This window comes from Leptonychotes weddellii, chromosome 4, assembly GCF_054177405.1.
Source record: "Leptonychotes weddellii isolate Sample4059 chromosome 4, ASM5417740v2, whole genome shotgun sequence".
NCBI classification, from domain to species: domain Eukaryota; kingdom Metazoa; phylum Chordata; class Mammalia; order Carnivora; family Phocidae; genus Leptonychotes; species Leptonychotes weddellii.
In genome coordinates this window covers 110,917,689-110,945,099 of record NC_138372.1, presented here as the reverse complement: position 1 = coordinate 110,945,099, position 27,411 = coordinate 110,917,689, and the positions used below count along the sequence as shown (strand labels likewise).

General features: G+C 39.2%; 1 long non-coding RNA gene across 4 annotated transcripts in view; it reads left to right on the top strand.

Annotated features, from left to right (window-relative positions):
- LOC115943563 (uncharacterized) overlaps positions 1–13,385 on the top strand; it is a 79,200-nt gene extending 65,815 nt beyond the window's left edge. For 3 of the 4 annotated variants that reach the window (XR_014144208.1, XR_014144206.1, XR_014144207.1), the window contains exon 3: positions 8,197–13,385. This is a non-coding gene — a long non-coding RNA (uncharacterized LOC115943563). The remainder of the gene's footprint in view (positions 1–8,196) is intronic. The other variant, XR_004078149.2, reaches the window with a different exon arrangement.
- Positions 13,386–27,411: the final 14,026 nt, after the last annotated feature.

Sequence of the window (27,411 nt, the reverse complement as noted above, 5' to 3'; positions counted from 1 at the left end):
GGCTTTTTTTTTTTTTTTTTTTTAAGACAGAGAGAGAGATAACGAGAGCAGGAACGCAGGAACACAAGAAGCAGTGGGAGTGGGAGAGGGAGAAGCAGCCTTCCCATGGAGCAGAGAGCCCAATGTGGGGCTCGATCCCAGGACGCTGGGATCATGACCTGAGCTGAAGGCAGATGCTTAATGACTGAGCCACTCAGGCGCCCCTCCATTTATTTAGCTTTTTAAAAATATATTTCAGTAAAGGTTTATGATTTTCACCATAAAAGTCTTATTCATTGTTGTGAAAGCTTAGTAACTTTCAAGCAGGGGATATTTCCCAATTCCTACTTCAGATGTGACTATGAAGAACAGTGGTCATGGAGGCACCTTTCAGAAGGAGGAACTGCTAAGATCAAGGAAAAATTCCCAAGGGAACTCTTTTGTGAGCACAGAAGAGTTCAATCAAGAATCTTCCATTTTCCATCCCCTGCCCACCTCAGGGTATAGAACTTATATGGATTCTGCAGCAGGATTTAATGATTGGTGATTTCTGATGTTTCTTTTTCTTCCCCTTTCTAAATGGAGTTTTTACCGTAGTCATCCTGATTCAACTCCACTGTTGTATTTTGCATGTTAGGAATGTAGATGACCTGTGTTCTTTATGCACAAACCACTGAGCCTGTGATCACTGTATGTGATCTTAAAGTCAGAAATGAATAAAACAATCAAAAAAAGCTGTGTTATGTCCCTTTTGGGGAAGCAGTGAATGTATCCTATGTGTGAAAAGAGTAAAAAGGTTATCAGATTCCTGCCTCAAACTATATACAATTTTTAACTCAAAATGGATCACAGACTTAAATATAAGAGAACAATAAAACTATTAGAAGAAAATATAGGTGTAAATCCTTGTGACCTTGGATTAGGCAATGGTTTCTTTGATATGAGTTGAAAAGCACATGTAGCAAAAGAAAAAAGGCAATTAGACTTCAAAAATAAAAAAAAACTACCAAGTATGCAAAACTGATTTAACATTTGGAAATCAGTGAATGTAATCATCACATCAACATACTAGAGAAGAAAAATTACATGATCATATAAATAGATGCAGAAAAAGCATTTGATAAATTCCAACACCTATTCATTATAAAAATTCCTAGTAACTAGGAAGAGTGGGGAATTTTCTCAACTCAGTAATCTAAAAAATCTATAGCTAGCATCATATGTAATGGTGAGAAGCTCAAAGCTATCCCATCAAGATCAGGAACAAGGCAAGAATGAACCCTCTCATCACTGCTTTTCTTTCTTTTTTAAATTCATATTCTTTTTTTTTTTTAGATTTATTTATATGTCAGAGAGAGAGAGAGAAAGCTCAAGCAGGAGGAGCAGCATGTAGAGGGAGAAGCAGGCTCCCCACTGAGCGGGGAGCCCCATGTGGAACTCAATCCCAGGACCCTGAGATCATGACCTTAGCCGAAGGCAGATGCTTAACAGACTGAGCCACCCAGGCGCCCCTTGTCACTGCTTTTCAACATCATAGTGGAAATTCTAGCCATTGCAATAGTACAAGAAAAGAAAATAAAAGGTATAGACTGGGAAGGAAGAAATAAAGCTGTCTGTGTTTGCAGATGACATGATTATCTATGTAGAAAATCTGAAAGAATCCACAAAAAACTGCTGGAACTAATAAGTGATTATAACAAGATTGTAGGATACAAGGTCTATATATAAAAGTCAGTTACTTCCTCTATACCAAAAAACGAAAAAGTAGAATTTGAAATACAAAAATTTACATTAGCACTCCCCAAAATGAAATACTTAAGTATGAATCTAACAAAATATACATAAGATCTATATATACAATGAAATATCATCACACCTTTATGAGGAAGATTATAAAACTCTGATGAAAGATGTCGAAGAAGAAGTAAACAAATGGAGAGATACCCCATATTCATGGACAAGAACTCAGTATTGTCAAGATATTAGTTCTTCCAACTTCATCTATAAATTCAGTGCCATCCCAATCAAAATACGAGCAAGTTATTTTGTTGCTATCAACAAGCTGATTTTAAAGTTCATGTGGAGAGGCAAAAGACCCAGAATAGCTAATATTAAATATTGAAGAACAAATTTGGTAGGCTAACATTACCTGACGTCAGGACTTATTCTAAAGATATAGTAATTAATGACAGTATGGTATTGGTGAAAGAACAGACAAATAAATAGAACAGAATAGAGAACCCAGAAATAAATCCATATAAATATATTCAGTGATCTTTGACAAAGGAACAAAGACAATACATTGGAGCAAATACAGTCTTTTCAACAAGTGCTGCACAACTGAACATCCACATGCAAGAAAAAAAAAAAAAATCTAAACACAGACCTTACACCCTTCACAAAAATTAACTCAAAATGGATCATAGGCTTAATTGTAAAATGCAAAACTATGAAACTATTAAAAGATAACATAGAGAACTTAAATGACCTTGGTTATGGTGACAATTTTTTAGATAAAGCACCAAAGGCATGATCCATGAAAGAAATAATTGATAATCTGGACTTTATTAAAATTAAAAACTTCTCTGCAAAGACAAAAGAGTGAGAAGATAAGCCACAGACTGGGAGAAAAAATTGGCAAAAGAAATATCTGATAAAGGACTGTTAACCAAAATACAAAAGAGCTCTTAAAACTCAACAATAAGAAAACAACCCATCTAAAAAATTGACCAAAGATCTTTAATAGATACCTCCCAACAATATACATATGATAAACATATGAAAAGATGCTTCACCTCATTTGTCATCAGAAAAATGCACATTAACACAACAATAAAATATCACTGCCCACCTATTAGAATGGTCAAAATCCAGAACATTGAAAACACCAAACGCAGGGATTTGGATTTTACCAATACCACACTGTCTTTTTTTTTTTAAAGATTTATTTATTTGATAGAGACACAGCGAGAGAGGGAGCACAAGCAGGGGGAGTGGGAGAGGGAGAAGCAGGCTTGCTGCAGAGCAGGGAGCCTGATGCGGGACTCAATCCCAGGACCCTGGGATCATGACCTGAGCCGAAGGCAGACGCTTAACTGACTGAGCCACCCAGGCACCCCTATACCACACTGTCTTAATAACTGTATCTTTATAGTAAGTCTTGAAGTCAAGGAATGTTCTCTAACTTCTCCTTCAGTATTAAATAATGAATGAATAGGGGAACTGTCATTCATTGCTAGTGGGAACACAGAATGATACAGCTACTTTGGAAGATATTTGGCAATTTCCTACAAAAGTAAACATACTCTTACCATATAAGCTAGTAATCATGCTTATTGGTATTTAAGCAAAGGAGTTGAAAACTTACGTCCACAGAAAAATCTGAACATGGATGTGTATAGCAGCTGTATTCATAATTGTCAAAACTTGAAGCAATCAAGATGCCCTTCAGTAAGTGAATAGGTAAATAAATTGTGGTACAGCCAAACAGTGGATTGTTATTCAACACTAAAAAGAAATGGGTTATCAAGCCATGAAAAAACATGAAAGAAACTTAAATGCATGCTACTAAGTGAAAGAAGCCAGTCTGGAAATACTATATATTGTATGATTCCAACTATATGATGTTCTGGAAAAGGGAAAACTATGGAGATGGTAAAAAGAGCAGTAGTTGCCAGGATTTAAGGGGAAGGAAAGATGAACAGTTGGAACACTGAGGATTTTTTAGGGTAGCAAAATTACTCTGTATGATACTATAATGGTGAATATGTTATTATGCATTTGTCCAAACCAGTAGACCGTACAACACCAAGAGTGAACTGTAATGTAAACTGTGGCTTTCGGGTGATGATGTACCACTTTGATGGGGGGATGTTAATAATGGAGGAGGCCATGTATAAGTGGGGGCAGGATGGGAAATCTCTGTAGCTTCTAGTTAGTTTTCCTGCAAACCTAAAATTGCTCTAAAAAGTAAAATCTATTTAAAATTCAAAAACTTTTGGGCCTCAACAGACATTATAAAAAAAGTGAAAATATAATCCACAAAATGGAAGAAAATATGTGTAAATAATACATTTGACTAGAAACTTGTGTTCAGAATATATAAAGAACTTTTACAAATGAACAACAAAACCAGCACATATAGTCCAATTTAAAAATGGGCCAATGATTTGAGTAGATATTATCCACAGGAGATATACAAATGGCCAATAAGCACATTAAAAGGTGCTCCATATCATTACTCATTAGAGAAAAGATAAAACCACAGTGCCATACCACTTCACACCCACTAGGATTGCTAAAACAAGGTAGACAATAACAAATGTTGCCAAGGATGTGGAGAAATTGACAGTTACATGCATTGCTGGTGGGAATGTAAAATTTTGTAGCCACTTTGAAAAACGGTTTGGCAGTTCCTCAAAATAGGATACATAGAGTTACCATTGTGACCCTTGATTGACGGTATAGAGGCTGTATCTCTTAAGGGAGATTTTATGTTTGGTTCTTTTAGGTGTTTTAGAGGAGTATTACAAGTTAGGAACTACTTTTTATGTTGATATCTCAAATTTCTGGACCATGATACAGGCCTGGATTTCCATATTCTCCAACAGTAGAGCTGGTATTGTTTTTTTTTTTTTTAATTTAAATTCAATTAATTAACATAGAGTGTATTATTAGTTTCAGAGGTAGAGTTCAGTGATTCATCAGTCTTATATAATACCCAGTGCTTATTACATCACGTGCCCTCTAGAGCTGGTATTTTTTTAATTTCTTTTTTATTTTTTTAAGATTTATTTATTTGAGAGAGAGAGAACGTGAGCATGTGGGGGGACTGGCAGAGGGAGAGAATCCTTTAAGCAGACTCCCTGCTGAGTACAGAGCTCAATGCAGGGCTTGATCCCTGAACCAAAACTAAGAGTTGGTCGCTCAACCTACTGAGCCACCCAGGTGCCCCTATTTTTTTTTTTAAAGATTTATTTGAGAGGGAGAGAAAAGGGGGAGAAGCAGAGAGGGAAAGAGAATCTCAAGCAGACTCCCCGCTGAGCATGGAGCCCACTGCAGGGCTGGATCCCAAGACCCTGACCTGAGCTGAAATTAAGAGTCGGTCACTTAACTGACTGAGCCACCCAGGCGCCTCTGTTTTTTGTTTTTTAAACCTGAGGTATAGACTGGGATTGAAAATAGATAATATATGATTAAAAGTTGGAGATTTGGTATTTTTTTAGCTTCCTCTTTCTCTGAAAAACTTTTTTTTTTTTTTTTAAAGAAAGGCAGACTGCCACATGCAGAGCCTCATTTGGTTGTGTCTGGAGTCTTGGAAGCTTGACTACCCTATGTTCTCCTACAAATGGACCTTGAGAGTTTGTTTGGAGGTTCTAACAGGGGAGTGCAGCTATTTGTATACCTTTGACCCAAGAGTGGTCCTTCTCAATCGGGGAAGGTCGTTCTCTTTGACCCAGTCTCAGCTTGGGGAGTAATGCACATGGAGCAGTGAGGGAGGACAGGGACACTCGCCTAGTGAGCCAGATCTGCTGAATCAACCCTGGCAGTCATTGAGGTGACAGATGTTGTAGCAAGATCGCCCTCACAGGGCGCCTGAGTGGCTTAGTCTGTTGGGCATCTGCCCTCGGCTCAGGTCATGATCCCAGAGTCCTGGGATTGACTCCCGCATTGGGTTCCCTGCTCATTGGGGAGTCTGCTTCTCCCTCTGCCCCTTCCCCCTGCTCACACATGCTGTCTCTCAAATAAAGGAATAAGATCTTTTTTTTAAAAGAAAGATCGCCCTCACATCCTCTTTCTCGGAAATTTTTGAAAATTTCTGATTATAGGGGGACTCCATTATAACTACCTACATTTAGGCCCAAAGCCATGTGTTCTGTCCTTATTTGGCCTTATTAAAACACAACCTTGCTTTTGGTGAATAATGGATGTTTTCAATGCAGTAAAAAGCTCAGAGATGGCTCACCACTCGGGTTTTCAGTTTCCTCTTTACTTTTGGCCCCCAGAGATTTTGCTTACTTTTTTTGGATCATACATTCATTTAAAAGAATTTAAAAAATGATCCATATTTCTAGGTGTTTTATAGTGGCGGGTTTTCTTAGGAAATGTAAGTAAGCCACTATCCTGATAGAGAAGGAAGTTAAGTTAGCATTCTGTATGAGATGCCACATCACCAGGGGATATCTATGATAGTCCATCAATGGATATCTGGTAAATACTATCTAATAGGTCTAAATCTTCACTACAGTATTATTTTGGCCCTGTTTATCTAGATTTCTAATTTTAACATAAAGTTGAATGGATTATATAATCCTGGGTTTGAAAAAGAAAAGTTAAAAATGGGTAAGACATAGCATGAGATGAGAACTATGTACATTTTACTGAAAAGTTATATTAAATAAAATTATGTACACTGTATTATCCTATATGGGTACCATATTATGTACTAGATATTATATATCTAATATGTATATTATGATAACACACACAGTAATGCTGGTTTAATCTGCCAATTTCTCCTCATCCAGGAACTGGTGAAAACACTTCACCAAATAGAAGTAAGTGAATAGTCTTTGTTCAAACTCAGCTAGGGCTCCCCTTCTTCCATTGTCCTAAGTTCTCCCCTTCATTTATCCTTCAGGCCCTTCTGTGCTGTGAGATTCCTTCTTATACCAGGGACCCGAAGGCACCAGAAAATACACAGATCTTTTTTGTACTTGTTCAAAGTTCTCTATAAAATGCTTTTTATCCATTGTACTCTGCACTGTGCTCTGTAGAATCTGGTGTTGATTACTTGATAATCTAGGAATACATTCCTTCTATATTTGCTTATCTCTGAAGCTTTTTTGTCTTTTTCAAATCTTTGCCAGGTGTGATCTCTGTCCAACTGTCTCTCACCTTGTTGGTAGGAGGGGTATCTGAAACACCTTATCTTTGACAGGTGGAGACACTCCTTGACCAGGGTCTGACCTAAAATTACATTTTCTTCTGGCACAATGAGGGACATACAGGCCCTTCTTTTATAGAACAAGTTAACATTCTCCTTATTTGCAGAGGCTCAGAAGAGTGCTGGATAACCCATTTTATTATCCTCACTCAGCGGGCAACACAAGCTCTCAGCCTGTAGGTTCTGATGACTCATTCAGGTCCCAGGAGCCCGGTTATTCACCCAAGAGGGAATTGATATATTTTCTGTTGTTAATGTTTGAGAAAATCAATGCTCTGTAGCATATATACCTACCTTAAAAAGCACAGTGAACTGAATATCTTTGCTTCTAGGTTTGACCACAGGAGAAGTAAGTATTAGTCCTGGTATGACTTTAAGCAACAATGTTTCTCCTATAATAGAGGGAGGACGGCAATGGAATTTACATTTCAACCAAAAGCAAAAAGAGCAGTATTTAGTCTCAGCTAACAGACTTTTCTGAAGCCCTATTGTAACTTAAGCGCACTGGTGGCAGCTTTTTACTCATAAAAATACTTGTTACAGAGCACATACCACTACATGAACCAAATGTACAAAGTGGGGTTTTCTGTTTAAATAAATAAGCACGATTTGACATCTGGTGAAAATATCTCCGCAGCACCCTTTGTTCTCTTTAGCTTACATTGACGAGGTTTTAAAGTTGAGAAACTGCCCTGTTAGGAAAGGAAGCACATGAAGAAACATGACTATTAGTTTTCCTTCACTGCGAATGTCTGAAAATTTCACATCTAGAGTCTGTAGTTATTATGGGGTTTGGCGTGTGGGTGGCTGAAAATATGGTACTTGGCCTTTTGGTGCCAAACTTTCACGTAGCTTCAGCTGTCTGTATACAAAAGACATGGCAGAACGTGTTGCTTTACTTTTAATATTCGGAATTGTTCGCCTTGCCAGTGGAATAGTGAATATGTGGATGGTACTGTTGATCTTGGAGCCTGCCAGTCTCATAGAATCTTAATTGATGAAGATGCTGTTAGGAACCGAGTGAGCATGTGGGTGGGGGATGGCTTAGGGAAAGTCTGCACATTAGAAAACGCTGCCCTGGACGCCATTTCCTCTTGTATCCCCTCTTTACCCTCCACATACCCAATTTTCTGTGTTTCCCATTTCCTGCCTCAAATTAATGTCTTGGATTTACTCTGGCCCCTAATCCTAATGTAGGTAGAAAGTATATGACAGATTTCAAAGATACTAAATGGCCATTCTTTGGTTGATATTTCTTCATATTTTCTTAGGTTCTGGGAAATGAAAATAAATGATCTGGAAGCCTCAGCTACTGGACAAACTTTCTCTGGAAGTTGAAGATCGTAAAGGCCTTGCACCTGAAGTGAGCTGTGAGAATCATGAGCCGTGATCCACAGTGGCTGTTTTTCTTTCTGTCTGCATGTCTGTCTTCCTTGCTTAGCTTTCTCTTTCCTTTCCTCATGATTTTCTTCCAGCTCTGTTCCCTTTCTCTGTATTTCTGTCTTGTTAAATGGAGAGCTATGAAAGCCTTATGTCCCAGGGAAATTGTGAAGAATAATGGGGTGGCTAAGTTGTGTTATCTAGGGAAGCTGTGAAAATCACATCTCGGGAGAGTTTAAAAAAAACAGTGTCAATATTAGATGAACCTCTGCAAGGTTCTGTCTTAAAGAGGCTGGAGCTTGGGATATAACCACTAGAGCTCAGGCTGCAACACACAGCCCATTTCTCACATCAGAGGTGAATTCCACGTATGGATTCCAGTCTAGGAAAGACTAAGGGACACTGTGTCTTCTTTATTCTTGGTCACATCCATAAACCTTCCTTTTCCTCCAAGAAGCCTGTCCTTCCTGTGTTTGCAGGCTTTTTTTCTGGAGTGGGATTGATATACGATCATTAAGAAGGAATACTTAGTACTGTGAAAACAAGGGCTTCGTATAGTTTCCATCATTGTTTGTGCAGCAAATATTTATTGACTCTCTCCGTGGACTTGCCTATCAAGCACTGGTGATGTAAAGAAAAGTAAGATGGATTTCTTTCCCCTGAGATGCTTACTGTCTGGGGGAGGTAAGACCAACTACATAATTTGCGACTTTGCAGGATTTGTGGGGTCCAAAATGAAAACTTGGAGCTCTTTGCTGAGAAGTTATTAAGAAATTCACTATTTGACAGTAGAGCACTAAGCCAAGCACCCTTCTGAGCATGGGGCTCTGCAAGCCTGCAGGTAGAACGCCATGAGGCTGGCTGGGAGTGGGGGAGAGAAATGATGCATATTGATACCGTGCTGGGCGAAAGGGCCCAGGGGAGCTCTGTACAAAGTCTTCTGGTGGCACTGGGGAGGGAGGGGTCTCCCCAACTCAAGGAGGAGTGAGACTTCCTAGACTTCCCTCTCAGAGGTTTCCCTTCTTATCTCAGTGTCACTAATGGACTTCAGAAATAATGTATTTCTCACTCTTTCTCTGGGACACAATCACCAACAGCTTTGTCTTGCCAGACTGAGTGTACTTTAATATGGAAATCCTTCCTTGTTCTGCCAAAAAAAAAATTTAAGTCATCGTACTATAAAAACTAACACAACAATAAAATAATATTTTAAAAGAGTCAGTGAAGAAAATAAAGCAAAGATAACGTAAGCGTAGGAAGAATAAATAAAGGCAGTAATGAGATAAGTATGCATTCTATGGGATGCTTTACATTTGCTAGAGATTGGCTGCAAAGTTAATTTTTTAAAAGACTGGTAAAATAAACATACCATAAAATTTACCATTTTACCTATTTTAAAGTGTGTAGTTCAGTGACACTAGGACATTCACATTGTTCTGCAACCATCGCCTCCATCCATGTCCAGAACTTTTTCATCATCCCAAACTGAAACTACCTATTAAATAATAACTTCTCGTTTCTCTCTCTCCAGCCCCTGATAATTACCATTTTACTTCTCTCTATGAATCTGAGTGCTTTTATCTTATGGAAGTGAAATCATACAGTACTTGTGCCCTTCTGTGACTGGCTTCACTTAGCATATGTAGTCAAGGTTCATCCATGTTGTAGCCTGTGTGAGAATTTCACTACTTTTCAAAGCTGAATAATATTCTATTGTATGTATATGCCACCCTTTGTTTATTCATTCATCCATCAGTGGACACTTAGGTTACTTCCACCTCTTGGCTGTTGTGAATAATACTGCTGTCAACATGGGTGAACAAATACCTGTTTGAGTCCTTGCTCTCAATTCTTTTGGATGTTTACCCAGAGTGGAGTTGCTGGATCATATGGTAGTTCTATGTTTAATATTTTGGGGAATAGCAAATTTAGTTTTGAGGTTTCTAGCCATCTTCTCAAGAAAGGAAGCATAATAAATTATATGATTCCCGGTGCTCTCAAGGTAAACAGGGACCAGTTAGTTGTTTGTGAGACTAGAAAAAACTTTCTCCCATGGGTACTTATGAAGAAGGTGCTCTGTGTTTTGATGAGCAACAGGATCCATAGTCGCCTCAGAGTAAAGATAACAGTGTGTTTCCGGGGGCTGTTCAGTGCAGACGATGGCACAGGGCCAGAGCACAGGTCGGTGATGCAGACCATGCGGTCAGGCTTGGAGTGGGGCTGGATCCTCTTCGGATGGCAATTCAGAAGAAAATGGTCAGCAGGGGAGAGAGAAATTAAGAAACGCATCTAAGGGAAAAGGGAATTTTCTTTAAGAAAACGTTCTGAGCACATTGCAATTTAGAAAGGAGCATTTTTTTCCCCCCAGGATAAACTGTTCTTTATTTCCCTCTGTGGCAAACCGTATTGCTGATTAACCACTGCTTTCGTAAACTGTAAGTGGGCCATTCAAGCTGCCTCACCGCCGCTTAATGTCCTGTACTGAGCTTGCTCTTCCCGCATTCCCCACCTAGTGTTTTGCTTTTATTAGAAATTCACCTCGCCTTGTCTACTGAGGGGAAGGAAAAGGGAAATCACACCCCAGAGCTCGGCGAGCCCATAAAATGGCAGAGCTTCCTGGAGAAGGCTGCCCTGAACCCCAAGGCCCTGGCTGCCGGCGCTGTAATGAAATGCATGACTACGGAAGACAATAATAATTGCAGCAACGGCTCGTTCCAGCTCCCGGATGATTTGGTGCTGTCAGGAGTGCGCTGTCCTCTGACATCCCAGGAGGTGAACAGCACCAGTGACTGCAGGCCCTGATTGGGGCAGTGAAATATTACTGGCAAAAATTAAAAGGTCCCCGTGTCAAAATAATTCATGATATGCATATCTTCCATTCTGATGAAACGGCTGATATCCGGATTAGCAAGATAATAAAACTGATCAGGCTACAGTTAAACAATTTAAGTTGGAGAGCTGTTCATTTTGTAGGTGTCACTTGTCAGATCAAGGGGTCAAAGCAGAATGAAAGGCTCTCCCCGGTAACCTTCCGATGATGTGGATCTGGAATGTTCTTCATGATTTGTCCAAAGTTTTCATCATCGGGCTGCCGACTAGCATTACTGCGGCAGGCTGTGTTCTGACATTCAAATCCCCGGAATGACAGGTTATTAGGAGAGGAGAACAGGCTCTACATACATTAAGCGCCGTATCTCTGACCTGTAATGTGAACTGATAGTGATATTGTAATTGAGTGCGTCTGAAAAAAAGGAGGGGGGAGTCTTTATTAAAACATGGGAATAGAAAGGAAAGCATTTATATTTCTGATGATTTGTGGGTTTGTAAAATAAGCTTTTTGGTGATGATTTATTTTCCATTTCTAGAAGGCTGAGTGGTGTGCATAGTGTTTATTTGGTGTAACAGTTATTAAACTAAGATAACACGAACTCTCTCAGCCTCTCTCCACATGCTGAGCAGGCACAGATCAAAAGAGATTTGTTCTATTAAAGGCAGTAGCTTTAAAATGAACAAAATGGGCCCAAGTACAACCCAAGGCCAGGACGACTCCTCAGGATGTTTGCCTTAGAGCTCTGGCTTCATGCGCTGCTCTGCCTGAGGCTGAGCTCTCTCTCCTCCATGAGCCCAGCCAAGGAGGCTGGGCGGCCTCCCTTATTGGTGTCAACGACTCCATTGTGGGTGGTGTCATGCACTGGGAAACTAATTTAATGTGCATTAACGGGGTCTTAGGTGATACCTTTCAGCTTTCTCATGAAATACCCTAGTCTTAGGGAGTGAGGCAGGCAAATCACTGAATTCAGTGGTGGCTGTGGGTTCCCAGAAAGAGCCTGACTCTTTGGTGACCATAAAGAGACTCAGTGGGTAGGGGCACCTGGTTGGCTCGGTCGGTTGAGCGTCCCAACTCTTGGTTTCAGCTCAGGTCATGATCTCGGTCAGGGTCATGGGATTGAGCCCCACATCGGGCTCTGTGCTCGGTGGGGAGTGTTCTTGGGATCCTCTCTCTCCCTCTCCCTTTGCCCCTCCCCGCCCCCTAAAATAAATAAATAAATCTTTAAAAAATAAAAAAGAAACTCAGTGTGTGTGTACATGTGTGCATGTATGTGTGTGCACACGTGTGCATAGGTGCATGCATGTGTAGTGCATGTGTGTGTGTGTGAGAATGTATACATGTTTGGGATCTTCTACTGATTTCATAGGGTAAGGATTGCCCAGAGAAAGTTCTAATAATATTAGCGCTGTACCAGGCATTGGGAAACTGAGGTTCTGGGTTGAATTTTAGCAATGACACACTAAGTGACCTTGGGCAAGTTAACCAGCACTTCCATCTGTAAAATGCAGTAATAGTTGTCATGATGCTGTGGTAAGGGAGAAATGACATGATGGGCATGAAAGCCATTATAAACTACAGTACGAACATAAAATATTATCGTTAAACTAAGAATAGGACTGACACATGTTTAGCCCCATGCAGGTGTTAGGGGTTATCACATCTACATTTTTTGGATATAATTATAGGAGCCTTAATACAGATGCTTCAATATTTGAAGTATATTCTATAAAAATACCCCCCCAATGAAATATGGTAACTTAGAATATTTTGGACACAGTTATCTTCAGTCTCTGTTTAGTTCTCAGTATTACAATAATCACCTATTTTTCACTTTATGAATTTTTTGTGTGTATGTGTGTAAAAGTTTCACTGCAGAAGAGGCATCAAAGCCTTCCCCAAAATCGAAGCTAGTGAATATTGCTCTTCTCGTTTTACAGATGGTGGTATAGCAAGGTGTTCAGAAATGCCAGTAGTGAGTCAGCAAGAGAGAGAGTAGAGGCAAGGATGATCCAGGATTTCTGGCTTAAGAAACTGGGTGAATGATGGTGACATTTTTAGCAATAATGAATGCTGGGAGAGGGACAGTTTCTGGGAATAAAAAATAGGAGTTCCGTTTAGGACAGATCAAGTTTGAAATGCCTATGATGTTATGTGTTTTCCTGCTATAAGTTGAAGGATAGTATCCCTGAATGATTTACTTTTATATTCACATAGGAGAAATGTTATAAATTAATTAACTTACAAATGTTATAAATGAATTTTAGTTAAGTAGATAAATTACAAAAAATAAATCAAGGAGTTGCTTCAATCCAATAAACACATGTTTATTAGATATTAGATATTTTGATTTATTAAGCCAAAGGACTTGTTAGTAGCAGGGATGAGAGGGTCAGTCTGTTACCTTGTTCCCAGTTTAGGGGGCATTTTAGACAGATGTTAATTTAAGGTTAAGGGCTGGCTGGCCTTACATGAGATGTCCAATGAGTATGATTCCACTATACTTGTAATTTGAAAAATAATATATCAGAATTGGTTTTTATATGTTCAGGAAGGGTTGTCAATGTCTATTGTGCAGGACATTGTAAGAGAGAGTGAAAGAAGGGAGGGACATATGACTGATGGTATCACCTAGTCTTGCTGCGGCTGAGATCTTCCATAGGAGGACCCATTCTATTATTGGATATCCAGTTGGTGTTTTTCAAAAGAAGTAGTTAATCTTGTTACCACCTGTAACAGCTGAGTTGAGACAGAAATCTTCCTGAAGTGATATACTCCAGTACTTATTTACAGATGATCATAATTCCATAAAAGGTAAAAGCGAAGTTGAAAATAAAATTAAATTTGGTCAACTCTCTGTTTATGTTGGAAGTATACGTAAAAGAAAACTTCAACTTAAATGTCTTGCCAGGACCAGCACAGATAACATTGTCTTATACAGGATCTGTAGTGTTATTTGCATACTTGCATGCTGAAATTATTTTTCATTTTCAATCAGATGTGAAATATTTAATCAGATGTTCATTGTTGATCAGAAACTTTTAGGTTATATTGATAAAATGTTTACAAACTCCCATACCATAGATCTAAAATGTTTCAGGATTTCCCAGTATGGGAAGTCAAAGTGGAGAGCATCCTGGGAAGACCTAATTTAGTTCTAAGGAATTCCCTTAAACCAGACCTTTGGGCTTCTTTTTTCACCTTCCATCTTTTGTTGACACAGTATTCTTGGCCTTTATTTTTAAAATTTCTTTACCTTTATTATCATTATTTTATTTAGTCCCATAATAGATAGAAGGGAACACTTCTAAGTATGTATCCTCCACTTATCAGAAAGGGAGTAACTAGGAGAGAGAGCTGGGGCTGTTTAGGATTGTAGTTCACAACAGTCTGAGGGATGATATGGTCTAACTTAATTTCAAAGGGATCATCTTTATACTTATATTTCTTTATTGAAGAATTTGTAACATTTCAAACAAAATAAATGAGATACCTCTGCTGCCTTCCTAATGGGAGGCATTACAGTTTGGTGGAATGAAGCACGTGCTCTGAACCCAAATCTCCGTACCATAGCTGTGTGATTTTTGGATGGGATACTTATATCTCACTGTGCTTCAATTTCTCCATCTGTGAAATGAGGAACAGTAATAAATGGTAAATCATCTCATAGGGTTAGTGCAAGGGTTAAATTAGTTATTTAATGCACAGCACTGACTAGTGTTGGCTAGTACTATTATTTTTCACCATTTTCCACTGTGAGCTCATTACCCTCACTGGCTCTTGGTGAGATAGGACTTCACTTTTTTCTCTCATTCCTTTGAAATTTAGGGGCCCATGCCAACTATTATTTTTATTGTGTGTTTGGAGCTTTATAATTTAATACATTATTTAGCAGCACTGCTAAACATCTCCTTAAGGCACTAAAATAGAAGTTTTCCTATTGATCAAACTCTAGGAGGGGTAGGTGAGATGGTGAGGACTGGGAAGGAAGATGGCCCCCAAGGGGAAGAGAAAGCCAGTAGGAGAGCTAGGGGCTGGAAACAAACTTCAAAGGAAGCTACCCTCTTGCTGTGCTCTGCTAGGCATCTGTCCCCACATGCTCAGATCTGGCCGAGTTGCTCACTGGGTCCTTCCTTCTCCAGGAGCAAGTGAGACTGGTCATTTGTCTGTATCCTCATGTCCCCTCCTATTTCTTTTCTGAAATACATTGTTTTTACAGCCCATCTAATTTGGCTGTAAGCTCTGCCAGCCTCGTTGTCATTTTAATATATATTATTTCAGTTTTTCACACAATCTGTAATTTATTTTATTGACTTTCTAATAAATAGGGGGGCAAAGCTCTTATTTCCATATGGACTGTGCATTTTGGAGAAGCTTCTCATGGCTCGATACTAGAGCAAATCCACTCTAGCTCATTTTCATCCCTCCCATTTGAGGTTTATGTGTCTCTCCTCTCCTAATTTTTCATTAGAATATAGTAATAGTCTGAGGAAAGGGTGATCTGATAATGTGATATATTTCATTATGTTTTTATGGTAAGGGCAGCGCCTACAGTGGGAGAGCACCACTAAGTTTTCGGCACGGTAATTTATTCTGCAGCATTTAAATGCTGTAATTTTCACACGGAGGCACATGCTGCCACATCTATCTTCCCCTGGACCAGTCTGTCTTGCTCTTTCCTTTTCATCTGTTTTGTTTTTGCATATTTTTTTCATAAATTCGACAGATGGCCTCTTGATGAATCCTTGATAATACTGTCATGTAAAGCAGCTAAGACTAGAAATCATCTCGCAACAATTTTTCATTGCAAAGGGAAAATTGAACAGAGACAAACATCGCTAAGTCCATAACAACAGCCACAAAATATCCACTTCGTGTAAATAAAGAGGACAGGCTTGCCCCCTTGTGCTTCCACACAAATGCTAGCGTCCTTTGAAAGTCCTCTGAATATTTCATGTTGTGTTTTGATCCCCCTTCAAGCCTCAGGTTGGTTGAGGTTTGTGGGTTTTCATATTCTGAACATTCGCACAGCCTCATGTCCTCTCTTCTCCCTGAGCCCCTCCTCCCAGGGCTTGGTAATTGTGGATCAGGTGAAGTTTGCATCCCCTCATTTCAAGGTCATGCACCAGTAGGACCATTTTCCTGACTCAGAGGGCACGTAATTTCACAGCCGTGTACTCCTCATTAATCCCCCCGAGTGGGGGCTTGGGAAGTTCCAGATCACAGGTTTGTTTTTGTCTTGTTCTCTGACTCAATGCTTCACAAAGGGATTAGATTAACCCCTTTGATTGTATTTGTGTCTCACTGCCTCCTGTTCGAAATAAAGTGATTTCTGCCACCTTCTCTCCTGCCCCCATAGCCCACTCCTTCCCATTTCCTGTCCTCATATTTTTTCCCTCTCATTTAATGAATAGGTTGCAGTTCATTAAAGAGAGATTTGTGGCAAATACAGGGAATTGTTCATTTATGGTAGTAATTACAGCTTTCTTTTCAGATAGACATATATATGTATGTATATATTTTTCCATTCTCTTTCAGAAGCCCGTTGATATAGTCTCCAGGATTACCACAAAGATGAAAATGTGTTGTCCAGTGGGTGTGAATTGAAGTCCCTCTGGGTTTGAATTCTTATAGTTCCTAAAAATTAGAATGTCCTGAAACTAGAACATTATTAATTTGTTTCTCTGCGCTGTTGGCTTCTAGGATGAGTAGGCACACGATCTCAAGCAAGATCTTGCCTCATTTAAAAATGGCTCCTTTGTATGGACTCTGAGAAACAAACTGAGGGTTCCAGAGGGGAGGGCGGTGGGGGGATGGGTTAGCCTGGTGATGGGTATTAAAGAGGGCACGTACTGAATGGAGCACTGGGTGTTATACGCAAACAACGAATCATGGAACACTACATCAAAAACTAATGATGTAATGTATGGTGATTAACATAATATAATAAAAAAAATTTTTAAAAAATGGCTCCTTTCTTCTTCTTCCCTTTCCCGTCTCATTCCTGATCCTGATGGCTTCTGTGACTCTCAGCAACCACAAAAAGGACCCTTCTGGGCCTTTTACAGTTTCTCAGGGTGTGTGAGCCATTGCAAGCCCTCTTTGCAGGTACTGAGATTTCCCACTTTCCATGATGGTAGCAGTAACAGCTGTCCTATAGCCAATGTCTTCATGCACTGGGCACTTCCCCCCCCAGCCCCACTGAGGTAGGCGTTGCTGAGCCCATTTTATGGGCTAGGAAGCCAAGTGTAGGAGGGGTTAAGCAACTCACCTAAAGTCCACAGTATTAGAAGGTTGTAGCCAGACTGAATTTAGCTCTCCTAGATTTCATAGTCCACACTGTTTCCTTCCTCTGTTCCATCCTGCTTTCTCATCTGAGCTGTTCTAGGCTCCAAATTTAATTAATTAATTAATTAATTTGAGAGCGAGAGAGTGTGCCCGTGTGCACAGAGGGGAAGGGCAGAGGAAGAAGGAGAGAGAATCTTAAGCAGGCTTCACGTTCAATGTGGAGCGCAATGTGGGGCTTAATCACAAGACCCTGAGATCGTGACCTGAGCTGAAGTCAAGAGTTGGATGCTTAACCGACTGAGCCACCGAGGTGCCCCTAAACTCTAGATTTAAAACCAGTAGGCCCGTTTTCAAGTTTATGTGTTTGCAAATGCAATGTGAAGCTGTACTCCATTCGAAGGGATGATGCATTCCCTTTTTCTCTTTCTCATCCCTTCAACAATAAACACGAGCTCAGAAATAATCAAACAGAATTAGAGTGTGCTGGGCTCCATTCCAACTTAAGAGACAGGATATCAAGCCTGCCTAGACAACTGCCTGCCCTCTCTTCAGGGAAGCAGGGGAATGCAGGGATGGAGAGCATCAGCTGTCAGACAGGCTGGGTTTAAATTCTGACTTCTCTGCTTCCTAACGTTATTTTATTTTCTCTAGTCTGGAACACAGATTGTTGTGAGGATTAAAAGTTAACACGTGTATAGCAACTTTAGAAGGTCTCTGGCTCAGAGCAGACACTCAATAAGTTAGAGCTGTTGGTTTCGTTGTTGTTAGGAACCACCATGGTCCACAGTGGGGTGCCTGGCTGGCTCAGTCAGTAGAGCATGAGACTCTTGACCTCAGGGTTGTGAGTTCAAGCCCCACGTTGGGCATGGAGCCTACTTAAAAAACAAAACAACAACAAAAACACATACTCTATGGTCCACCAGACAGAGAACACCAGGAACACACCTGGAGCCAAACCAAAGTTAGGTTTGCTTATTTGCTGCCGCCTGGATGGTGCCCCTCAGGGATCTCTAAGGCAAGTTGCTAAGAGCCATTCGGAGGGGCTTATTGTAGGATCTGGGCTTGTGCCCAGTAATTCTAAGGAGCATTTAAAGAAGCAGAGACCAGTGTTGGATGGGTGCCGGTAGTCTGATGACTGGATAACCTGATAGTGTTTTATCCAGGAAGCAGGGGGATTAAAATGGGACCATCGCTGTCACTGGTAAAGCAGCAGAAGGTACTCCTTTAGTCACGGGATGAGGGATGTTTCGTATCCTTGTCTCTGTCTCATGTCACACATGGACTTGGACAGACTTTGTCTCGGCCTCGTTCCCCTGCATCTACAGAATGACTTTGATATTTGTTTATTCTTGTGAGAATTGTTTATGTGCAGTTGTGAACGTTGTGGCTTAGGAGGCAACTGCCAAGACTTTTTTTTTTTTTTTTTTACCACTTTCTCATTGATCAGAAGCCTTCTCTGACATTTTTTTAAAAAGACAGATACTTAATAGAACTTACCAAATGCCTTCTCCTAAGTGTCTTAAAAGATAACCCTCACTTTATCCTCATAAGAACCCTGTGAGGGAGGTACTATTACCTCGATTTTAAGATGAGGAACTTGAGACAGAGAGCAGTTCAGTAACTTGCCCAGTGTCACAGCTAGTAAGTGACCTGTGATTACTATTCTCTGACGTGTTCCATTTTCTCATGGAAGGAAAACTCACCTTAGGCATTTGGCATTTCCTTTAGATTCAGAGAATTCTGATAACCTCTCTTGTGACTGAGGCGAAATTAAAGATAGGAGTTCCTTTCTCCTCTTTGCTATATGGCATTTATTTAAGTGTGCAGATGGATTCTGGGTGAGGAAACATTAATTTGTGGACTTGGGTCAAGAGGTTGGGAGGACTCAGATGCTCTTGGAACTTTTATGGGGCTGGTTGCATAATGTGGTAGGAGCTCAAGGAGGTGGGTTGTTAAGGCGAAAAGAGTTGAGAGACAAATAGGGAGACAGCTGGACAAAATACTTTATTACAGACAGTTTTGTGATATTGGCGAGACAAAGTTTTATAAAATACTGAAGTCAGTTAGGGTCTGGATTTTCTATTTCATCACAGAGAGGCCATAATTGCTATGACGGAAGAGGGCCCTGGTAGTGAAAATGAAATTCAGAAAGGTAATATAAACACGTAATAGGGAAAGAACTTGAAAAATTCTTATTTTAAAAGCTAATATTTGGTCATATAACAAATACTCCTTGAAAATGTAATATATGCATGGCATTGTGTTAAGTCCTGGGAATACAGTATTTTACAGGGAAGACAGGGTCCCTGACCAAATTCCTCCCTTTTTAAATTCCATTCAGCAAATACTGAGCACCTAACATGTGGTAGGCACCACACACACCAGAAAAACTAAACCAAACCGACCAACCAACAAAAATAAAAACAAGCCCCAAACCAAAATTCAAATAAAAAACAGACACATACTCCAATGAAATGAAATGAAATTAATTAAAAGTAGCCTTTGCCTTCAAGTTACTCATTCTTTGCTGGCCAGCAAATGAGGAAGACTTTTTCTTGGCGACAATATTTTGAGATAAAGAGGACTCTTATTCAAAGCTGCTGCTCAGACTGCTCTGCTGTCCGCAAAATACATTTCTTTTTGGCCCCCAGATTAATGTTCAGCTCACTCTTATGGAGTGCAGGCACGAGGCACGGACTTTCGCCATGGCCTTTTCTCTCCCCGCAAGAATGTGGGCATTTTTCCCTCCGCCATACGGTGAGGTGCTGAGGCACAGAGTGGGCAAGTGAGGTGCCAGGCTTCACACGGCTGGAAAATGATAGAGATAGGACTTACACTCAGGTCTCCTGTCTTCACGGAAAGCGGAAACTTCAGGCAGTTGCTGAATCTTTACACTCTTGTTTTTTCACTTGCTTCATCCCTCAAACAAAGTCCTCACTAATTTTCACATTTACTAACTCCACGGAGCTACTCTCTTTCAGAAGACAAATGAAGGCTTCCTTTTTTTTTCTTTTTTTGTTAGATAGGCAGTGTTTATATGTAATTATGTACTTCATCTATGGCGATGAGATAATAAAGAGAAAAAGGCAAGCATGAATGACAAGCTTTGTCTTTGGGGGGTCTCAGGCGCATGTGCCTTTTTATAAGTTTGGGTCTAGAATTCTATTTTCTCATCAAGCTCTTCACCATCAAATATGAGGAAATGTTTTGCTTATGTTCCGTGGCCTCAACCTGGGAATTTTGATGAACTCAAGCGTTTCTGTTTTTATTAAGGCAAGTCTTTCAAACTTTTTTTGGATATGATAAAAGCATAGGTATTTGATCAGCTATTTCTGTGAGAAATAACTACGAAACCTTTTGGAGGGGAGTTTGCAGACACACATGGCAAGGACCACAAGCTCTCCTGTTGGACATGACGCTGCCCTCCGCTCTGTGACCCATGTGGGGATTTGTTGGAATAAGACCTGAGATCATGATGGTACTATAGCCAGTCTTCTTCATTTGTGGATTCACATCTGGGGATGTCTATTTGGAGAAGTTATCTTTTGTAACAGCCTTTGTGATTTTTTTCTTTTCTTTTGCTTGGAGTGAGCTGGGGGGAATGGAGCTTGTTTTCGTAGTCCTTGTCGTTGAACCGTATTATCCTGGTATGGTGTGCATATTAAAATTCACATCTTTCCATTAGCAGGAACTTATTCTGCATTTTCTCTATTCCTTAGGGGCTGGGTTATCCCATTTATAATTATTATTTTTATTTTTTTTACAATTTATTGCTCAGATGCAATTTTGTCTTATAGAAAAGCATCTCACTAACCTCTTGCCCTTTCCACCCATATACTCCTGCACTGTGTTTTAAACCTCAAGAAGCCCCCACTTCCCAAGTGCAATGCCTGGAGATTTTTCCAATAGGAAACTAGAAAAATTCCCACATTCTGCAGCAGTTTCAGTACCAGCAGAAGTATCAGCTGTTTGCCGCTGTCCCTTTGGGACCACAAAATCAAACAGTAATATTCCTGATATGGACAGAGCCTGGGCTTCAATTATTCAGCAAGAATCACAGTTGTGCAGGGGAAAGCGGCATGCCAAAGTGGACCCACACAGGCCTGGGAGTGAGAAACTCCACATTTTAATTTAGATTCTGCCCTGATGCATTGCACTCCTGGGCGAGTCTCTGCACCTTTCTGTGTCAAGGCCTTCAGGTGCTAGATCCATTGCCTGCAGCTCTCCATCACGTTGTGGTGAGAGAACAATATCTCTCCCGGGTGCCTTTCCCTATGTCTTCTTTCAAGCCTTTCAACTGTTAGGCGTGGAAAGCTCATCATCCCTGGGGGCAGGCAAACCCTGATCCTTCTCATCTGGGTGGAGGGTCAAAAATGTCACTTTTTCTTCAAAGCCACCCAGCCTTTGGAATCGGCAGTACCCATCAGTCTGCCCATAATACAGAGGATACAAACTCTGGTTTCTGTCTGACTTCAGCGAGGTGGGAGCCAGCTTTGCACTGAGCTGAAAGGAGGAACAGACCAATGTTCAAGTCCTGGCTCCACCGCTTGTCTTTTTTTCACCAATTTGAAGACACATTTTTAACTTGTCTGAAATTGAGACGTATTCTAAAATCAAGAACATTTTTGCATATTGTCATAGTTTAACTTCCAGCATTTTTTCTTTCTTAGGGGGACATAAAATAATGGTGAATGATCAAAGTCGACTTAGAATCAGTAAAATGCTAAACAGTTGTGTGGCTACATGCAGGTCATGTAGCATCTCTAAACCTCTTCTGTTTATAGAATGGGATGATAATGGCAATGATGCTGCAGGTTTGTTGTGAAGATAAGACAGGATATATTATTGAACTTATCAGAGAATTGGACAGTAGACACCATTCAATGAAGGTTCCTTGATAGAATCTTTAGATCCAGAAGATATGGGGGTAAATGGAAGTCACTATTTAATATTTCTCTTCTCTTTTGTCATAAAGAGTTGGGCCTGCTCTCTTCTGAATGATGTCTGTGTTGACACAGGCCAGCTTTTATTACTAAACTATGGCAACCTTTTCTCCTCTTCTCTCCCCTTCCAATGCCTTCTCCAATCCCATTTCTGACTGTGTGAAAAAGATAGGGGAAGAAGAGTCATTTAAAATTTGAAGCCTAAAATACCACAATATTAATTCTGACCTCTTTTTATTTGCTTTTTATATAATCATGTGTTTTGTAATTCTTATGAGAATGTATTCTTATCCTTCACATGCCTTCAAAAATATTAGTTTTAGAATGCAACTGGTTTATGGCAGTAGCAGGTAGATTGGGCAGAGGCTGGAAGGATTAAGTTTTAGCCAAAAATAAACCAACAGACTGAAATTCTATGGTAAGTGTGTAGTAATGTAACATGTCTAATTAATATAGCAGACAAGGAATATGATATTTAAGTTGACCGCAAGCTAAACATAAATCAGTGATATAGTGCGTTGGATAAAGAAAGAAGCAAACCAAGTATATGTAATACATTCATTTCATTCATTCAGAAAATATTTTTGGGGTGTCTGCTAGTGCTTGGCACTATGCTATGCACTGGGGAGACAAAAATAAGTAAACCTAGTTTCTGGCCTCCAGAATGTCATGGTCCGATAGGAGAGAAGACAGAAAGGAAATTAACTGGACTGTGACACATGACACTAAAATTATATGGCAAGTAAAAAGGTGGGAAGAAGACCCAATAAAATGATCGGGAAGGAAGGGGAGACAGGAAAGGTTTCCCTGAAGATATCACATATGAGCTAGACTTCAAAAATTTAAATATTAACTCCATCAGTTAACAGTAGTGTATCAATTTTTTAACTAATTTATTTAAAAATTGAAGTATGATTTGACATATAACACTGTATTAGTTTTAGGTGTCCAACACAGTGATTTGGTATTTTTATATATTGTAAAATGATCACCACAATGAATCTAGTTACTACCACACATACTTAGAAATTTTTTTCTTGTGATGAGAACTTTTAAGATCTATTCTGTTAGCAACTTTCAAATATACATATATATATTACATATATGTAATATACAATATTAGTGTATCAAGTTTAAATTTCCTGAATTTGATAATTATACTGTGGATATGTAAGAAAATTTCCTTGTTTTTTAGGAGATAGAAACAGATATTTAGGGGTAAATAGTGATGATGTCTGTAATTCTCAAAAGGCTCAGCAAAATAACAATTGCTACATGTGCGTGCACGTGTGTGTGTGTGTAGGGAGAGAGAATATACAGCAAATGTGGCAAATGTTAGAAATTGAAGAATCAGTTTGAAGTGTTTCCTTGTTTCATTCATGCAACTTTTCTGTAGGTTTCCTGTCATTTGAAATTTTTCAAAATAAAAAAATAAAAACTCTCTTCTCACAAGTTTAAACATTCTAAAATTTCCAAGAAAAAAATAGAAACTTTTTGTAATTAAAGTTGGATTTGCTTTGGGGAAAGACTGTTTAGCAATCATGTAGATTACCTTTGAAGCATTGATATTGGATTATAAAATTGGACTCAAATATCTGTACCAGTAGTTTACTTTGAACTAACACCATGTCGGCCTCTGAGTACTTTACAGTTAGCTAAATATGAAAAAATTTTCTTGTTTTGATGAAGTAATTAAAATCTGTAAATGGTCACCATGGGATAGAGAACTTCCTCCAAATTCTTACTCTGTATAAGTCTGTTGTTTGAACATAGTGTAAATTCTATTGATATAATACCTTATCTTAATAAAGGAGATTTTTTTTTTAAAGCAAATCACGTAATATTTGGTTTCAGCTCTTATTGTGCCTTCATGGAAAGAACTTTTAATGTCTATTCTGTGGACCAGTAATTGGCACAGTTGTGAACTAGCCACATCCCCCTTTATACATCTTCAGATGAGCTTTCATCCTGGTTCCTCAGGAAACTGGTAATTACACTCACAATCATATTAATTACAGCTTCTACCACCAGTTCCTTTTCAGGGACACCATATGCCAGGCATCATGCTAAGCATTTTATATATAAGGTATATCTGTCTGTAAACACATAGTTAAAAAAAAATCCATTTTGACACTGTTTTAATTGGCATATTTTGTCCATTTGTATTTGATGTAATTGCTGAAATACTTGGGTTTATAGCTACCATCTTATTATTTGTTTTCTGTTTGACCCACCTGTTAGATGTGTGCTTTTCTCCTATTTATTGCCTTCCTTTGGATTAATCAAATATTTTTTATTATAGCATGTTTTCCCTGTATTGTTAGTTATACGTCCTATCATTTTTTAAAAGTAGTTACTACAGAAATTATAGCATGTATTCTTATCCAGTCTAATACAAAAATTAATTTTATCACTTCTATAATAATCCTAGGATCTTAAAACACTTTAAATCCATTTACCTCTTACTTTGTACTATTGTTGTCATGCATTTTAATTCTGAACACATTTTTGACCCCCATAAGACATTATTAATTTGTTTTGAACAGTCAGTATTCGTTAGACTTACCCATTGTCTTAGCTCAAGCTGCTCTAACAAAATGTCATAGATTGGGTGGCTTAAACAACAGGAATATATTTATTTAAAGATTTTATTTTTTAAGTAATCTCTGTACCCGATGTGGAGCTTGAATTTATAACCTCAAGATCAAGAGTTGCATGCTTTACCAACTGAACCAGCCAGGCACCCCAACAGGAATTTATTTTATCCCAGTTCAGGAGGCTGGAAGTTCAAGATCAAGGATTGGTTTCCTGTGAGGCTTCTCTGGGTTGGTCTGCAAATAGTCACTCTCTTGCTGCCTCTTCACAGGGCTGTATCTCTGTGTACATGTGTCCTTGGTGTCTCTCTGCAAGTCCTAATCTTTTCTTCTTATAAAGACATTGGTCAGGGCCCACCCTAATAGCTGCATTTTAATTACCTTTTTAAAGGCCTATCTCCAATACAGTCACATTCTGGGGTACAATATTATATAGCCTTTCTAGTTCAACTTACAGTCTTCTGTTACTTTCTCACTGTCAGATGCTCTCATTTTACACCATATCCAGGTCTTTTATTTCTAGGGAGATTCCTCATCTAGAAAGCCAACAGATCTCAGGTGATTGTAAAAAGAGAAGTAGTTGGGTTAGTTCATTTATATTAAGTTGTGAATGATTCTATAGCCAGATGTTTTATCATTTCCAGAAATATTTATTTTTATAGAGTTGTATATTGCCTTAAATAAATGTGCCTTACTTTGTCTGGGGTTGGAATCTGCCTAGGATTCTTTCTCTCTTCCTCTGCCCCTTCCCCCCACTAAAAAAAAAAAAAAAGAAAGAAATGTGCCTTAAACATAAAATTTTGAGGCAATTCTCTGTACCAGTTGTTCTTCTCTATCCTTTTTAAACTCAATAATACCTTATTTTATTATGTTGTGTGTGTGTGTGTGTGTGTGAGTATCACCTGTATAACTTTATATAGTTATATGGAACTTTATATACCTAGCTATAGTTTTCTATATTTCTTTCTAGGTGGTAAGGTTTTAAGAGAGAGATTCCTTGTCTTTTCATTTTTGTATACTCCCTTACAACCTTGTATACAAGTACCTGATTCTTAATAGGTCCTAAATTAACATTTGTGGAACTTAAGTTTAATATAGTTTTGATGAGGTGGGGATGACTTCTTAGAATTTTAAAAATAATATCACACAGGTAGTTTTTGATATGAAATGTATTTGATTTTGAACATCAAAAGAAGAAAAGGGAGGTATGAGATATATTAGAGTCTTATAGCCTGACCAAGGAGAAAAGCCATGGGAAAAGAATCTATTAGAGTATGCGTGTTCCATTTTTCATACTTCTTGATGAGTGTTGTTCTTTCTCATAATAAGAGAAATTCACAGGGCACCTGGGTGGCTCAGTCCGTTAAGCTTCTGCCTTCGGCTCAGGTCATGATCTCAGAGTCCTGTGATCGAGCCCCACATTGGGCTCCCTGCTCAGTGGGGAGTCTGCTACTCCCTCTCCTTCTGCCCCTCCCCTGCTTGTGCTTTCTCTCGCTCTCTGTCAAATAAATAAGTAAAAATAACAACAACAACAAAGAGAAATTCACGTATAGACTATATGGAAAAACCATTTATCACCTATCAAACTGGCAAAAATACAGACACTGATAGCGTACTTTGTTGGTGACTCTGTAGAGAAATAGGCAGTCACACATGGCTGGTGTAAATGCTAATCAGGAAAACTTTCAGGAGGGAAATTTGGTAATATTCAGCAACATTATATATACCTTTACCCTCTGACCCAGCAATACCATTCCTAAAAACTTACCACAAACATTTCTGGCAAAAATATAAAAAGGTCATTTGGAAGCCTATTAAAAGTACTATTGCAATAGCAAAACATTAGAAAGATCCCACCTTATGATCAAAAGAGAACTAGTTGAGTGAACTAAGGTGTATGTACAAACTGGAGTGCTGTGCAGCTGTAGAAAGGTAGAAGGAATGTCTTTATATACTATTATGAGTACTCTTCGGGATACATATTTTAGGTTAAAAAAACCAACAAGATTGAGAAAAATGTGTGTAATATGGTACCACTCACCTAAGGGCATGGGGGGTGTGGATGTGTCTGTTTCCTAGGTCTACCATACAAAGTACCACCAGTAAGTAAGACTGGGCGGCTTGAACAACAGAAATTTATTTTCACAGTTCTGGAGGCTAGAAGTCCAATCAAGGTGCTGGCAGGGCCGTGCTCCTCTGGAGGCTCTATGGAAGAATCCTTACTTGTCCCTTCCTAGCTCTGGCGGTGCTGGCTATCCTTGGTATTCCTTGGCTTATAGTTGCTTCACTACAATCTCTGCTTCCATATTCACATAACCATCTTTCCTTGTGTGTGTTTATGTCTCTGATTCCAAATCTCCCTCCTGTCCTCTTATAAATATATTGGGCACTGAATTAGGATCCATTCTAATCCAGTATGTCCTCATCTTAACTTGCTTACATCTACAAAGATCC